The following is a 6,718-nucleotide window of genomic DNA, read 5'->3' as shown; positions in this document are numbered from 1 at the left end:
CAGCCCTGCTTAGGAGCCCCCTCTTCCATAAAACCCGTCCTAATTAATCCCCCCCTAATTAGAAATGATCCCTTCCAGCCTAAATCCGTCGTTTCTCAGTTCGATCTCTTCTCTGAATTGATTTCATTCTTCTTTGTCACATAAATGGATGTATGGGATGTCTGCCGGTCTCTTTCACCTCCCCCAGAATGAAAGCTCCCTGAGGGCAGGAATTGGGCCAAGTGTCCCTGCCACTTACCACAGTGCCCTCAGCATGAGGTAGGGGCTCAAATTTATGTTTGCTTTCTTATATTTGTTAAATTGCTTAAAATATTTATTCAAGAATGCGTGAACGAATGCATGCGAAATCGCTTTACAGCTGCAGTGTAAGGTGTTGCTCTTTCAGCCCCACTCTGTTCACAGCCTTGGGGAGGCAGCGGGAGAGGGCTGGGCAGACTGGCCTCCGACTGAAGCAGAAGCACACGAGGGATGGAAGAGCCAGTCCCGTCTCAGAACCTCTGGGTCCTGCAGACCGGTCCGACACGCCACACTGGCCGTCGTCCTCCGAGGCACCGCCCCCACTGGGGCGGGGCTACCGACGCCCCGCCCCTTGCACCGGCGCGCTGCGGACGTCACGTGGGAGTGCACCCTGCGTGGGGCGGGGGCAGGGGAACCGGATTTCCGGGCGGGGGAAAGCTACGCGGAGGCCGCGTGAGGAATAGGCGATTTGAAAACACGCTCTCTGCTAGGGCAGAAGAAAAGGCGGCGTTGAGTGCGGCGAGTTCCGGGGGCAGTAGTGGCGCGAGCTGACGTCTCTCCTTGGCCGGGTTGGGCCCTGCACACCCCACATCACAGTCCCAGGTTAGAGGCCTGAGGCCAATGCGGGAGGATGCGGGGGAGAGCCAGTGCTAGCGGCGCCGTGGGTCCTGGCGCGGGGCCCCGGCCCGCCCGAGCCCGTGCACTGCCCCGCGCGCGGAACGTGCGGGAGGCACGAGGCCTGCGACCTGGGGACCGGCTGCCCCGGAGCAGGGCGAGGAGCGAGCCTGGGGCCCGCCGGACTGGCTTGGGGGGCCTGCCTGAGGGCAGGCCCGGCAGGGCAGGGGCGGGGCGGGGCGTCCGCTGCTCCCCAGAGCTTCGAATTCTGGAGCTAGCGGCGGTGGGGAGGGGGAGCCTAGCCGGCTTAGCGAGCGCCTAACCTGCGATACTCATCCTCATCCCCTCCCCATTGCCACCCACTGCCGCTGTGGCCTAGGCTAGGGCGAGGAGCAGAGCGGGAACGGTCTGGATAAATGCACGGAGGAAGTGGTACCCCCGCCCACCCTTAAATGAATGCATTGGCCGAGGAGCAGTTGAGGTGTCTTGTGCCTGGTGCTTTGACATGGAAGGTACCAGATTCATAAATTAAGAATTTAATTAAATTTCATTCTATATAGCCGCGATTTGCAGGTATCAGTGGCTTCGTTGGCTGTGCCGCGGAAGACCATCACGCATCACCGACCCTCCACTCTTAATTGAGCAGTAGGTGGTTGGGAGAGGCCTTGGGAATTCAAAGCACCTATGCCAGGAGAGGCCGGTGGCCCTCCCTTGCTCATGCTGTGTTTCATTGCTTTCCCCAAGATTACCCCCAGTTTATTGGGTCTCTGTTTTGCTTGTTTGTTGTTTCCACGTTTGTCCTCTGTATTAGACTGTGAGCTCCATGAGAGCAAGGACTGTTTTTGCCCCTTTTTGTATACCCAGAGAAAAGCACACACAGTAAGTGCATAATAAATGCCAGGTGACCAACTGAAGTTCACATTTGTTCACTTGTGCTTGGGTGCTCAGTGCTGGAACCAAGACTTATCCTGAGGAGGGGAGGGAGGGAATTGAAAATACAAGGAAAATTACATAAGACGTACAAATTGTTTACTTTCCAGTGACTCAGCTGTGGTGAGGTTAGAGAAAAGGAAAAATTAAAGATGTATGAAACACGCAGGCAAGGGATAAACTTAGAGACTGGGCTTACAATTTTATTGCTATAGTGAACTCCCAGGTTAGGAAATTACTCTGCCATGCCAGGTAGGGTCCTCTTCAGCGACTTGTGCTCTTTTGAGAATTAGTGAGCACTGAGATGTTAAGTGTGACTTGCCCACAGTCACAAAACTAGTATGTATCAGAGGTAGATCTTGAATCCAGGTCTTTTTGCCTTTGAGGTTTGCTCTCCACTTCCTGGGCTGTGCCTGCATTATATGCAAGGCACTAGAACATTTTTACATTTATTTCAACCCTTTCCTTCCTCCCAAAGCAGGTTTAAGTATTCCTATATTTGTTTGGGAAAAGGAGGTAGGAATTAAGGAAGCTAGTCAGGTAGCAGACAGAAATAGGTCTTTCAAGACAATCTTGGAACCAGTAGTATGTAAGACTTGGGTTGGAATCATGGAAAGAATAAGGTCCTCATCACCTTTTCCTGGCCTATTATAATAGTTTTCTTAGTTTGTCTCTTTGCCTACCATCTCTTCCCTTAATCTGACTCTTTTACTCTCCCATACAGAAACTCCAGTGGCTTTCTCTTGCCTCTAGTCTAAAATACAAATTTCTCTGTTTGCTTTTTAAAGTTCTTCACCTTTTATTTTCAGCCTGCCTTTCCAGGCTCATTGCAGTTTACTCTTCCTTTGATAACTTTAGCACTCTAAGCTCTGTCTAAACTGACTTGTTCTTCCGTGCACCGGATGACATGCCATTCTGTGCTTTTGCACTGGGTCTCTCTTCATGTCTCCAATGTGTCTCCTCATAGAATCCTTACTTTCCTTCAAAGCATAACTCAGCTGTCACTTCCTGTTGGAGGCCTATTCTTATGCCCCCATTTATTAGTTCTCTCCCCTTGGAAATTACCCTGTAGATATTTTGTATTTGATTTTTAAAATTATTATTATTTTACAATTAACAGGCATATGCTCTCTCTTACCTTTTTCTCTTTATAGAGAAAGAAAAAAAAAAGAAAACTCTTTGTAATAAATATAGTCGAGCAAAACAAATTCCAGCATTTGATTTCATTTTCTATGTACATATTGCAACCCCTAGAATATCATCTCCTTTAGGGCAATGAGTTAATTTTTGTCTTTCTCCAGTGCCTGTTAACGTGTGGCACCTTGTAGGTGCTTAAATGCTAGTTGAATGTACCATAACATCTATGGAGAGAAGAACTAGAACTCAGGACATTCTTTTGAAACTCTATGTCATGTGCTCAAAAGACATTACAAAACAGTAGAGTAATAATAGCTAGCATTTATGCAGTGTTCTTTACAAATATTTCATTTTATCCTCACAACTGTGGGAGTTAGATCCTATTTTTATTTCCATTTTACAGGTAACTGATGCAGATAGCTTATGTGACTTGCTTAAGGTCACACACTAAGTTTCTGAGGCAAGATTTGAACTCGGATCTTTCTGACTCTATCCACTGTGCCATCTTAACTGCTTGGGAATTAGCAATACTTTGAAAATTTTGTACTTTATGTAACAAAATCATGAACTTGTGACTTGTGTTTTGTGCTTAAAAGTAACTTCACTTTTCAGTTCAATAATGGTCAGTCTTCTACTCAGTTATCCATTATTTGTGCTTGTGGAGGTGAAATGTTAGTGTGGATTATAAAAATGATGGATAATTTGACCAGGGCTTTCTAGCTGGGTGAATCCTGGAGACAGATTACATAACAGGCAAGACAGTCTAGGAAATGGGTAGTGAATTCAGCCTTTTTTGTTTAGCATTTGATACATGTTCTTTTAGTGAAGCGTTTTGTGTTTATTTTAAGTTGGTCTAGAATAAAATTGCTTGGAAGGCAAACAGAAATTATGGACAGTAGTTTTGTATGAATAATGGCTTACCTTTGATGTATATAATGTATGTATAGAGCCTATCTTAAATAATATTTGTAATATCAACCGAAGATGTAAGTTTTACTGAGTTTTAAAGGTTATCAGAACATTTAGAAATGCAACCACTTCTATTCTCTCAGACAGGGATATTCAGGGTTTTGTTTCCATAGGTATGGTGATTAAGGGATGAAAGGAGAAAAAAAATATCCATTTGTAACTTTAGAGGGGCAGCTAGGTGGCACAGTGAATAAAGTGCTAGGCCTCGTGTCAGGAAAACCTGAGTTTAAAACTGGCTGCAGACACTTACTAGCTATGTTACCCTGGGCAAGTCACTTAACCCTGTTTGCTTCAATTTACTCATCTCTACTGGAGAAGGAAATGGCAAACTACTCCAGTGTCTTTGCCAAGAAAACCCCAACTGGGATCACAAAGAGTTGGACGTGACAGAAAAATGACTGAACAACTTCAGAGGGAAAGCATGAAAAACCAGGCTTGAAACCCTTAACTACATTCCTTATATTTTATTGGTCAACGAATCTTTTCTGTTCCTTAACAGTGCATTTCATAGCTATTCATTTGCTGTTTTCATTGCTGCCATTCTGATCCAGATCTGTCTATGACTCCTAGGTTGTGACATGTTTTTATTTTTATATATATATATGTGTGTGTGTGTGTGTGTGTATATATATATATATGTATGTATATATATGTATATGTATATATGTATATGTATATACATATATATGTATATGTGTATGTGTGTATGTATATATGCATATATAGCATTTTTTAAAATTTTGAGTTCCATATTCTCTCCCTTCCACACCATCCTTTACCAATTGAGAAGGTAAGCAATATGATACTCATTATACATGTAAAGTCATGTAAAACATTTCCATATTAGCCATGTTTTTAAAAAGAAAGCAGAAAAAATATGCATCAGTCTACACTCGGTTGATTAGTTCTTCTTTGTAGGTAGATACATTTTTCATCATGAGCCCTTTGGAATTATCTTGGATCATTGTATTAATCAGACTACTAAGCTTTTTACAGTTGATCATCCTAACAGTATTGGTACTGTATACAGTGTTCTCCTGGTTCTGCTCATTTCACCTTGCATCATTTCATCTAAGTCTTCCCAGAGTTTTCTGAAACCTGCTTGTCTTTTCTTGTAGTTCATTAGTATTCCATCATAATTATATACCACAACTTAATCAGCCATTCCCCTATTGATGGGATCCTCTCAGTTTCTGATTCTTTGCCATCACAAAAAGAGCTGCTGTAAATATTTTTTATTCGTGGATGTCTTTTTTTCTTTTTCTTTCATCTCTTTTGAATACAGACTTAGTAGTGGTACTGCTGGGTCAAAGAGTATGCACAATTTTATAAGTCTTTGGGGCATAGTTACAAATTGTTCTCCAGAATGGAAATTGGATCAGTTCTCAACTCAGCTATAAGTGTGACTTGTAATAGCCTCGTAGTTGGTTTTCCAGATTCTAGTCTTGTCCTCCCCACTCACCCTTTCTTCTTTCCCAGTCTATATTTTCTTAAATACTACCTATATTCTGTTGCTGTTTGTCTGCTCAAGAACATGCAGTGACTTTTGTCTGTGGCATAAAGTCTTAAATTCACCAGCATTTAGGGCCCTCTGTAATTTGACCTCATCCTGCCTATCAGAACTTTTTTTTTTTTTGCTCTACTCCAGCTTAAATTACTTGTTCTCTTTAGATCTTTTACTTTCTTCATGTCCATGCTTATATGGGATTCTTGCCAGGGATTCTCTACTTTCTTCTTTGCCTGGAGACCTAGCCCAGTTTTCCTGAAACTTTTCTGGTTGAGATGATCTTTGAGTTCCCTGAGGACATTTGACTGCTATTTCTTTGTATTAACTCATTCAATTTAGAATCATCTTAGGCCCATTGTAAATGATGAGTGAATGAATAAGTGGGTATTGAATATGCACAAAACATAACTCGTAAAGCAGTGAAGTCCTCCAAATAGCCATGATTAATAACTGTAGGTGGAGCTACTTCACTTCAAGTTCTTCATAAATTTTATTTCTCTTCTATTCAGTTCAAAATTCAACAAACATTTAGGCCAGGACTTCTTAAACTTTTTCCACTTGTGACCTCTTCAGCATTTCTTAAACTGTGGGTTGGTTGTAACCCACAGTTTAAGAAGTGCTGATTAAGGTCTTCTGCCTTTAAAGCACTGATGTTTACAAAATTTGGTGCTCTGTCCTTTTTTTTTTTTTACCTCAATACTATCACTAATGCAAAAGGTGTGAAGCTGCTATCTTCCTCTATCTGCTGTTGGTTTTAATTTTATTAAGTCTGGAATTTTTTTGTTCTAGGGAAGAAAAGACTTGGGAGGTGTGATTGTTGTTGTCTTCATATACTTGAAGGCCTGTCGTGTGGAAAAGAGATTAGAGTTCCTGTATTTTGAGGACTGAATGGGGAACGATGGATGGAACAAGGAAGCAGATGTAGTCTCATTGTAAAGAAAGAAATCTGTGACAGTCAGGAGCTGTCCAACAATGGATTTGATCATCTCTAGGGCTAAAGAGTTGTTTTACAAGATCTTCACATGGGTGCTAAATGATTGGTTGTCTGACATGTTATAGATAGGATTTATATTTCAGATTGCTACCTGAGCTAGAATAACCTCAGAGATTCTAAGATTCTGTTTCTGTAAGGATGAACTGTGTGTGTTATCCTACCTGATCTGAACTCCACTGCCTTAAATCCTGGAAGTAACATAGCGTGAAGATTCTTGACATTCTACCATTAGTAATTAATTTCTTTGGATCATAGACTTCTGAAGCCGAGTCTAATGCGACAGTGTGTGTGTGTGTGTGTGTGTGTGTGTGTGTGTGTGTGTGTGTGTG

At 42.4% G+C, this 6,718-nt stretch overlaps 1 protein-coding gene across 2 annotated transcripts in view; it reads left to right on the top strand.

Moving 5' to 3' along the window:
* Positions 1 to 674: 674 nt before the first annotated feature.
* The window catches only part of LOC114025753 (testis-expressed protein 10-like), a 65,231-nt gene continuing 59,187 nt past the window's right edge, over positions 675 to 6,718 (top strand). For both annotated transcript variants that reach the window (XM_027839245.1, XM_027839244.1), the window contains exon 1: positions 675 to 840. The gene's annotated coding sequence lies outside the window, so the exon portion shown is untranslated. The remainder of the gene's footprint in view (positions 841 to 6,718) is intronic.

The sequence above is a fragment of the Vombatus ursinus genome, unplaced genomic scaffold (assembly GCF_900497805.2).
Source record: "Vombatus ursinus unplaced genomic scaffold, bare-nosed wombat genome assembly UNPS02014832.1, whole genome shotgun sequence".
NCBI classification, from domain to species: domain Eukaryota; kingdom Metazoa; phylum Chordata; class Mammalia; order Diprotodontia; family Vombatidae; genus Vombatus; species Vombatus ursinus.
The sequence above is the reverse complement of the archived record's forward strand: the minus strand, read 5'-3'. Positions and strand labels throughout refer to the sequence as shown.